General features: G+C 58.5%; 2 non-coding genes and 1 pseudogene across 2 annotated transcripts; all 3 read left to right on the top strand.

Annotated features, from left to right (window-relative positions):
- The first annotated feature begins 2,792 nt into the window (after window positions 1-2,792).
- Window positions 2,793-4,701, top strand: LOC124730927. The gene has a single exon (XR_007008093.1). It is a non-coding gene; the product is annotated as a small subunit ribosomal RNA (ribosomal RNA).
- Window positions 4,702-5,052: 351 nt separating this feature from the next.
- Window positions 5,053-5,207, top strand: LOC124730950. The gene has a single exon (XR_007008105.1). It is a non-coding gene; the product is annotated as a 5.8S ribosomal RNA (ribosomal RNA).
- Window positions 5,208-5,395: 188 nt separating this feature from the next.
- The window catches only part of LOC124730947, a 7,626-nt pseudogene continuing 3,021 nt past the window's right edge, over window positions 5,396-10,000 (top strand).

Genomic DNA, 10,000 nt, shown 5'->3' with positions numbered 1-10,000 from the left:
CAGCATGGAACAACATCCAGTGCATCTTCTCCGCCACATTACACAATCCACACTATCACAACCAGACCAGGAGGTCCGTGCGGAAAATACAATATCCCAGCCTTTCGACATCCACCATTGCGCAGACCAGGCACCAACACCCACACATGTCCTATACAACGGTGCACCCAACATCACAATAGTACCTCCTGTCACAGCGCACAAACAATGACATGAGTCAAAGACACAGGTCTCACACAAGCATAGAATTGGAGCGCCGCCTCTAATAAGCCAAAGGTGCATCCTGACGTGACAAATCTGATCATGTCACAAGCATTCACTTACTATAATCACTATCAACGAACCTGCCGCCCCCGCCCCCCCCCCCCTACACCTTTCCGTACAACAACGTGTAACCTAACCTAACCTAACCTAACCTATGTTGTACCTTAACCTAACCTATGTTGTACCTTAACCTAACCTATGTTGTACCTTAACCTAACCTATGTTGTACCTTAACCTAACCTATGTTGTACCTTAACCTAACCCATGTTGTACCTTAACCTAACCCATGTTGTACCTTAACCTAACCCATGTTGTACCTTAACCTAACCCATGTTGTACCTTAACCTAACCCATGTTGTACCTTAACCTAACCCATGTTGTACCTTAACCTAACCCATGTTGTGCCTCAACCTAACCCATGTTGTGCCTCAACCTAACCCATGTTGTGCCTCAACCTAACCCATGTTGTGCCTCAACCTAACCCATGTTGTGCCTTAACCTAACCCATGTTGTGCCTCAACCTAACCCATGTTGTGCCTTAACCTAACCCATGTTGTGCCTTAACCTAACCCATGTTGTGCCTTAACCTAACCCATGTTGTGCCTTAACCTAACCCATGTTGTGCCTTAACCTAACCCATGTTGTGCCTTAACCTAACCCATGTTGTGCCTTAACCTAACCCATGTTGTGCCTTAACCTAACCCATGTTGTCGCCTTAACGTAACCCACGTTGTCGCCTAAACCTGCTCTGTAATTGTTATACGACTCGTTCAATTACTGTAGTGTTGCCCACCCGCAACCCTCGCAATATAGTTCGCTACTCGCACTGCCCGCACCCCTGTGTATCGCTTCATGTTAAACACCTTGCAAGTCTTGCTCACTTTCCACATGCTCCTGCTGTACACTGTAATGTGGATGGCAGCAGGACGTACATGCCGCCCCTCCCCACGTCCCCACCTTGCCCCCTGCCTTCGCAAGCTGGTTGGTGAGAAGTTTGCATGTTCAATGCCCTTCGCATGCGACGTACTCAGGCTACGTTGTGGTGCGGCCTGTGTCAACTGTCCGCTGATGTCGTACGCGTGAACCACAATCTGTACTGCACATTCGTCCTTATGTACTGAATGATACATCGTGGCACATGTGTGACCGCACAACGACTGCGCCCAAAAACGGCGGACCATACAGTGCAAATATTGTGCACGCAGCTACGTGTCGTCTCCCTATGAGAGCTGGATTGCAGTGTGGTACGCCATAGAGACGTGTGGGAGGAACGGACGCCGTGGATGGCGATCAGCATGAGCTGTCTGTTGATGTATTCGGACCTAGTCGTCTCTCCTCACACACCGTGATGGCATGGTGCACCGCGTTCCATATCTGCGACATGCTACAGAGGCCGGTTGACAGTCGTTCGAGCAATGGACATCGCATACGTACGGGGGCCACCTTCCACGTATTGTCTAGGCGTGCACATTTTGTTGCGTGTATGTGGGCAGACGTAGTGTGGCGTGACACCTGACACAGGCATGCAATAATCGTTGAAGTTGCAAATGGCGATGGACGCCTGCGTTTTCTGGTGAAGTTACGCAAATGAACAAATGGTAACCTGTTGTGGTGCGGTTGTTCTCGCTAGGGGTGAATCGGTGATGGCGACGATAGGTTGAGGTACTAACCGGTTGTTCCAGCGATACCCACCATGCCGACGAAACTGAACGGCATCTGGGTGTGAAGCGATACGCGGCGGTGGCTGGGTGGGACCGTCCCCGGCCGGTGAGGGGGCGCCTCCCGGCGTGCTGGCCGCGCGGTGCGTGGGCGCACGCGCTACAGCCGGCTGGTGGGGGCGGCCAGTGGCAGGCGCGCCGGCCGACGGACGCGGCAGGCGTCGCAGCTGCGCGCCGGCGCACCCTGCGCGCGGCGCCGTGCGGCCAAAGTAGGTCCTCGCGGGCCCGGTGCGAAGCGCGGTGGACATCTTCAGTGTGCTGGTCCGATTGAGGACTGTGTGCGTTGAGGATGCGCCGCCGCCCGGCGCTCGGCGCCGCGACGCCGTCTGCTGCTCGGTCGCCCCAGCGGTTCTCGCTGGTGGTTTGTATCGCAGCTGTGCGGATGTGTTGGCGCGTGCGCTGTGCTGGGAGAGTTCGCTTCGGCACCCAAGTGGGGCTTTTGTCCTTCTGTGGCGCTGGCGTTGGAGCTGCCGGTCACCGTAGGTGGCGCGTGTTGTCTCCCGCCGGCAATGCCACGACAGCACGCTCCCGGGCCTCTGTCGGCAGCGGCAAGCTCAGTTGGGAGCACGGGTGGTCGCACCGAAAGCGTCTACTCGCCTAACTCCGGGCGATTGCGCCTCTCTCGAACCCGACCAAGTACTTGGGACGGCGCTGCGCGCCGCCGGGACCTGAGAGGGTTTCGAGGTGTATTGTGCAGGGGAGCTCAGCCTCCTCCTGTTTGCAGAATGATTGAGCGGACGCTTGCGTGTTCGCGCGGGCCCCCGGGACACACTCCCGGGCGGCCGGCTGCTCAGCTCTAGTTGACGCAGCTCCCTGGTTGATCCTGCCAGTAGTCATATGCTTGTCTCAAAGATTAAGCCATGCATGTCTCAGTACAAGCCGCATTAAGGTGAAACCGCGAATGGCTCATTAAATCAGTTATGGTTCCTTAGATCGTACCCACGTTACTTGGATAACTGTGGTAATTCTAGAGCTAATACATGCAAACAGAGTCCCGACCAGAGATGGAAGGGACGCTTTTATTAGATCAAAACCAATCGGTCGGCTCGTCCGGTCCGTTTGCCTTGGTGACTCTGAATAACTTTGGGCTGATCGCACGGTCCTCGTACCGGCGACGCATCTTTCAAATGTCTGCCTTATCAACTGTCGATGGTAGGTTCTGCGCCTACCATGGTTGTAACGGGTAACGGGGAATCAGGGTTCGATTCCGGAGAGGGAGCCTGAGAAACGGCTACCACATCCAAGGAAGGCAGCAGGCGCGCAAATTACCCACTCCCGGCACGGGGAGGTAGTGACGAAAAATAACGATACGGGACTCATCCGAGGCCCCGTAATCGGAATGAGTACACTTTAAATCCTTTAACGAGTATCTATTGGAGGGCAAGTCTGGTGCCAGCAGCCGCGGTAATTCCAGCTCCAATAGCGTATATTAAAGTTGTTGCGGTTAAAAAGCTCGTAGTTGGATTTGTGTCCCACGCTGTTGGTTCACCGCCCGTCGGTGTTTAACTGGCATGTATCGTGGGACGTCCTGCCGGTGGGGCGAGCTGAAGGCGTGCGACCGCCTCGTGCGTGCTCGTGCGTCCCGAGGCGGACCCCGTTGAAATCCTACCAGGGTGCTCTTTATTGAGTGTCTCGGTGGGCCGGCACGTTTACTTTGAACAAATTAGAGTGCTTAAAGCAGGCAAGCCCGCCTGAATACTGTGTGCATGGAATAATGGAATAGGACCTCGGTTCTATTTTGTTGGTTTTCGGAACCCGAGGTAATGATTAATAGGGACAGGCGGGGGCATTCGTATTGCGACGTTAGAGGTGAAATTCTTGGATCGTCGCAAGACGAACAGAAGCGAAAGCATTTGCCAAGTATGTTTTCATTAATCAAGAACGAAAGTTAGAGGTTCGAAGGCGATCAGATACCGCCCTAGTTCTAACCATAAACGATGCCAGCCAGCGATCCGCCGCAGTTCCTCCGATGACTCGGCGGGCAGCCTCCGGGAAACCAAAGCTTTTGGGTTCCGGGGGAAGTATGGTTGCAAAGCTGAAACTTAAAGGAATTGACGGAAGGGCACCACCAGGAGTGGAGCCTGCGGCTTAATTTGACTCAACACGGGAAACCTCACCAGGCCCGGACACCGGAAGGATTGACAGATTGATAGCTCTTTCTTGATTCGGTGGGTGGTGGTGCATGGCCGTTCTTAGTTGGTGGAGCGATTTGTCTGGTTAATTCCGATAACGAACGAGACTCTAGCCTGCTAACTAGTCGCGTGACATCCTTCGTGCTGTCAGCGATTACTTTTCTTCTTAGAGGGACAGGCGGCTTCTAGCCGCACGAGATTGAGCAATAACAGGTCTGTGATGCCCTTAGATGTTCTGGGCCGCACGCGCGCTACACTGAAGGAATCAGCGTGTCTTCCTAGGCCGAAAGGTCGGGGTAACCCGCTGAACCTCCTTCGTGCTAGGGATTGGGGCTTGCAATTGTTCCCCATGAACGAGGAATTCCCAGTAAGCGCGAGTCATAAGCTCGCGTTGATTACGTCCCTGCCCTTTGTACACACCGCCCGTCGCTACTACCGATTGAATGATTTAGTGAGGTCTTCGGACTGGTACGCGGCATTGACTCTGTCGTTGCCGATGCTACCGGAAAGATGACCAAACTTGATCATTTAGAGGAAGTAAAAGTCGTAACAAGGTTTCCGTAGGTGAACCTGCGGAAGGATCATTACCGACTAGACTGCATGTCTTTCGATGTGCGTGTCGTGTCGCGCAACACGCTACCTGTACGGCTCGCCGTAGCCGTGCGCCGCGTGCGGAACCACGCGTGCCTCTCAAAACTAGCGGCAATGTTGTGTGGTACGAGCGCTGAAGCGCTGGAGCGGCTGGCCTGCGGCACCTGGCGCCTGGCGCCGGTTTTGAATGACTTTCGCCCGAGTGCCTGTCCGCTCCGGTGTGGAGCCGTACGACGCCCGTCGGCCGTGAGGCCGTTGGACACAGAACGCTGGAACAGGGGCCGCCACACGCCTCACTCCCGCCTATGCGACCGTCTCGAAAGAGACGGCGGAAACTGAGAAAAGATCACCCAGGACGGTGGATCACTCGGCTCGTGGGTCGATGAAGAACGCAGCAAATTGCGCGTCGACATGTGAACTGCAGGACACATGAACATCGACGTTTCGAACGCACATTGCGGTCCATGGATTCCGTTCCCGGGCCACGTCTGGCTGAGGGTCGGCTACGTATACTGAAGCGCGCGGCGTTTGCCCCGCTTCGCAGACCTGGGAGTGTCGCGGCCGCCTGTGGGGCCGGCCGCGTCTCCTCAAACGTGCGATGCGCGCCCGTCGCCTGGCGGTTCGCATACCGGTACTTTCTCGGTAGCGTGCACAGCCGGCTGGCGGTGTGGCGTGCGACACCTCGTACAACGACCTCAGAGCAGGCGAGACTACCCGCTGAATTTAAGCATATTACTAAGCGGAGGAAAAGAAACTAACAAGGATTCCCCCAGTAGCGGCGAGCGAACAGGGAAGAGTCCAGCACCGAACCCCGCAGGCTGCCGCCTGTCGTGGCATGTGGTGTTTGGGAGGGTCCACTACCCCGACGCCTCGCGCCGAGCCCAAGTCCAACTTGAATGAGGCCACGGCCCGTAGAGGGTGCCAGGCCCGTAGCGGCCGGTGCGAGCGTCGGCGGGACCTCTCCTTCGAGTCGGGTTGCTTGAGAGTGCAGCTCCAAGTGGGTGGTAAACTCCATCTGAGACTAAATATGACCACGAGACCGATAGCGAACAAGTACCGTGAAGGAAAGTTGAAAAGAACTTTGAAGAGAGAGTTCAAAAGTACGTGAAACCGTTCTGGGGTAAACGTGAGAAGTCCGAAAGGTCGAACGGGTGAGATTCACGCCCATCCGGCCACTGGCCTCCGCCCTCGGCAGATGGGGCCGGCCGCCCGCGCGGAGCAATCCGCGGCGGGGTCGTGTCCGGTTGCCTTTCCACTCGCCGCGGGGTGGGGCCGTTCCGGTGTGCGGTGGGCCGCACTTCTCCCCTAGTAGGACGTCGCGACCCGCTGGGTGCCGGCCTACGGCCCGGGTGCGCAGCCTGTCCTTCCGCGGGCCTCGGTTCGCGTCTGTTGGGCAGAGCCCCGGTGTCCTGGCTGGCTGCCCGGCGGTATATCTGGAGGAGTCGATTCGCCCCTTTGGGCGCTCGGGCTCCCGGCAAGCGCGCGCGGTTCTTCCCGGATGACGGACCTACCTGGCCCGGCCCCGGACCCGCGCCGCTGTTGGCTCGGGATGCTCTCGGGCGGAATAATCGCTCCCGTCAGCGGCGCTTCAGCTTTGGACAATTTCACGACCCGTCTTGAAACACGGACCAAGGAGTCTAACATGTGCGCGAGTCATTGGGCTGTACGAAACCTAAAGGCGTAATGAAAGTGAAGGTCTCGCCTTGCGCGGGCCGAGGGAGGATGGGGCTTCCCCGCCCTTCACGGGGCGGCGGCCTCCGCACTCCCGGGGCGTCTCGTCCTCATTGCGAGGTGAGGCGCACCTAGAGCGTACACGTTGGGACCCGAAAGATGGTGAACTATGCCTGGCCAGGACGAAGTCAGGGGAAACCCTGATGGAGGTCCGTAGCGATTCTGACGTGCAAATCGATCGTCGGAGCTGGGTATAGGGGCGAAAGACTAATCGAACCATCTAGTAGCTGGTTCCCTCCGAAGTTTCCCTCAGGATAGCTGGTGCTCGTACGAGTCTCATCCGGTAAAGCGAATGATTAGAGGCCTTGGGGCCGAAACGACCTCAACCTATTCTCAAACTTTAAATGGGTGAGATCTCCGGCTTGCTTGATATGCTGAAGCCGCGAGCAAACGACTCGGATCGGAGTGCCAAGTGGGCCACTTTTGGTAAGCAGAACTGGCGCTGTGGGATGAACCAAACGCCGAGTTAAGGCGCCCGAATCGACGCTCATGGGAAACCATGAAAGGCGTTGGTTGCTTAAGACAGCAGGACGGTGGCCATGGAAGTCGGAATCCGCTAAGGAGTGTGTAACAACTCACCTGCCGAAGCAACTAGCCCTGAAAATGGATGGCGCTGAAGCGTCGTGCCTATACTCGGCCGTCAGTCTGGCAGTCATGGCCGGTCCTTGCGGCCGGCCGCGAAGCCCTGACGAGTAGGAGGGTCGCGGCGGTGGGCGCAGAAGGGTCTGGGCGTGAGCCTGCCTGGAGCCGCCGTCGGTGCAGATCTTGGTGGTAGTAGCAAATACTCCAGCGAGGCCCTGGAGGGCTGACGCGGAGAAGGGTTTCGTGTGAACAGCCGTTGCACACGAGTCAGTCGATCCTAAGCCCTAGGAGAAATCCGATGTTGATGGGGGCCGTCATAGCATGATGCGCTTTGTGCTGGCCCCCGTTGGGCGAAAGGGAATCCGGTTCCTATTCCGGAACCCGGCAGCGGAACCGATACAAGTCGGGCCCCTCTTTTAGAGATGCTCGTCGGGGTAACCCAAAAGGACCCGGAGACGCCGTCGGGAGATCGGGGAAGAGTTTTCTTTTCTGCATGAGCGTTCGAGTTCCCTGGAATCCTCTAGCAGGGAGATAGGGTTTGGAACGCGAAGAGCACCGCAGTTGCGGCGGTGTCCCGATCTTCCCCTCGGACCTTGAAAATCCGGGAGAGGGCCACGTGGAGGTGTCGCGCCGGTTCGTACCCATATCCGCAGCAGGTCTCCAAGGTGAAGAGCCTCTAGTCGATAGAATAATGTAGGTAAGGGAAGTCGGCAAATTGGATCCGTAACTTCGGGATAAGGATTGGCTCTGAGGATCGGGGCGTGTCGGGCTTGGTCGGGAAGTGGGTCAGCGCTAACGTGCCGGGCCTGGGCGAGGTGAGTGCCGTAGGGGTGCCGGTAAGTGCGGGCGTTTAGCGCGGGCGTGGTCTGCTCTCGCCGTTGGTCGGCCTCGTGCTGGCCGGCGGTGCAGGATGCGCGCGCCTGCGCGGCGTTCGCGCCCCGGTGCTTCAACCTGCGTGCAGGATCCGAGCTCGGTCCCGTGCCTTGGCCTCCCACGGATCTTCCTTGCTGCGAGGCCGCGTCCGCCTTAGCGTGCTCCTCCGGGGGCGCGCGGGTGCGCGGATTCTCTTCGGCCGCCATTCAACGATCAACTCAGAACTGGCACGGACTGGGGGAATCCGACTGTCTAATTAAAACAAAGCATTGCGATGGCCCTAGCGGGTGTTGACGCAATGTGATTTCTGCCCAGTGCTCTGAATGTCAACGTGAAGAAATTCAAGCAAGCGCGGGTAAACGGCGGGAGTAACTATGGCACCTAGCCGGCCAACCGGCCGTGCCGATAATCTTGTAACTTTTGCAGCTATGTATACCTGTAGTGAGTGCCACCGCAGCTTTACAACCAAGAACGGTCTCGGGGTCCATCGCCGCCGCCAACATCTTGCGGCCGCCAACGCGGAGATCGTCACGGAGAGGCATCGCGCGAGGTGGACGGAGGAAGAAGTCCTATCGCTCGCCAAGGCGGAGGCCGAACTGTTCCTTGAGAGGGACGCCCGGTTCTTCTTCGTCAATCAAGAACTCATCAGGATGTTCCCCGACCGAACGCTCGAGGCAATCAAGTGCCGACGGCGGCAAGCTGCCCACAAGCAGCTTGTCCGCCAATTCATGGAGGCGCTTGAGATCGGTCGGGGGGAAGAGCCGGCGTCCCGCCGGGGAGCAGCGAGCCCGCTGCCTGACGCGGGCGAGGCCGCTGCGCCGCCCGTCGACGCAGCCGAGGACTTCGCGGCCGACACCACCGGGCCGCCGCCGGAGGGGCCGACTGACGCCGCCATCTGGGAGCATCTGGCGGGGCTACCCGCTTCCGCCCAGCGTTTCTCTGCCCTGGATCGTGTCATAGGTCTGGGGCGGGGCACGCCGCCCGATGTCATCCTGGGCATGCTCCCGGATGCCCTTGCGTCGGTCGGGTCCAGAGGGGAGAGATCGATCACCAGGACACAGCGGCCGCGCCAACCACCGAAGCGGCCGCCTGCCGCGCCGCCGACGCAGAAGCGCAAGCGGCGCCGCTGGGAGTACGCGAGAACGCAGGATGCCTTCCGACGGTCGCGTGCACGTTGCGTGCGCGGCCTCTTGGATGGCACCCTGCTCCAGCCGCCACCTGCCATCCCTGGTCTGCTGGACTTCTGGGCGGACCTCTTCACCAAGAAGCCCATCTCCACCGCGGGCTTCATTCGTGACCGCCTCCTCCCGCACTCAGAGCCTGTCGCTCTCGAGTGCATATGGGGGCCGGTCACACATGAGGAGGTCGCCGCCGCGTTGCCGCCCAGGGGATCAGCAGCCGGGCCGGACGGCCTTACCCCAGCGGAGTTGCGGCGCCTGCCGCACGAAGTCCTGGTGAAAGTGATGAATCTCTTCCTTCTGGCCCGCGCCCTTCCGGAACGCCTGCTTCGCGCGCGGACGTCCCTTCTCCCGAAAACGGCTGCACCAACATCCCCCGCTGACTTTCGCCCCATTACGGTCTGCTCGGTGTTGGCGCGGACCTTTCACAAGGTTCTCGCGTCACGCCTGATGCGCGCATGTGCTGTGGACGAACGTCAGCGGGCATTCATCCCTCGGGATGGGATGTTGGAAAATACCTTCATCTTAGACACTGCTCTCACCGACGCAGTTCGCTCCTGCCGCTCTGTCTTTGTGGCATCGATCGACGTATCTAAGGCATTCGATTCGGTAGATCATGCTGCCCTTCGCCCCGTGCTGAAGGCGCATGGCCTGCCGGATTGCTTTGTCGAGTATGTCGAGCGGTGCTACGAGGGCAGCACGACAGTGATAGCGGACGGCGCCGGCGTGGGCGTGTCTGTGCAGCCAGCACGGGGCGTTCACCAGGGCGATCCCCTCTCCCCCCTCCTGTTCAACTTTGCGGTGGACTACGTTTTAGGCCAACTGCCCTCCCACATCGGAGCTCGGATCCTCGGTCGCAGAGTCAACGCTGCGGCCTTTGCAGATGACGTCTTGCTGTTTGCAGCGACCCCGAGGGGCTTGCAGTCCCTCA

Source organism: Schistocerca piceifrons, unplaced genomic scaffold (genome assembly GCF_021461385.2).
Source record: "Schistocerca piceifrons isolate TAMUIC-IGC-003096 unplaced genomic scaffold, iqSchPice1.1 HiC_scaffold_1255, whole genome shotgun sequence".
NCBI classification, from domain to species: domain Eukaryota; kingdom Metazoa; phylum Arthropoda; class Insecta; order Orthoptera; family Acrididae; genus Schistocerca; species Schistocerca piceifrons.
Note: the sequence above shows the minus strand (reverse complement) of the source record. Positions and strands in the feature narration are given on the sequence as shown.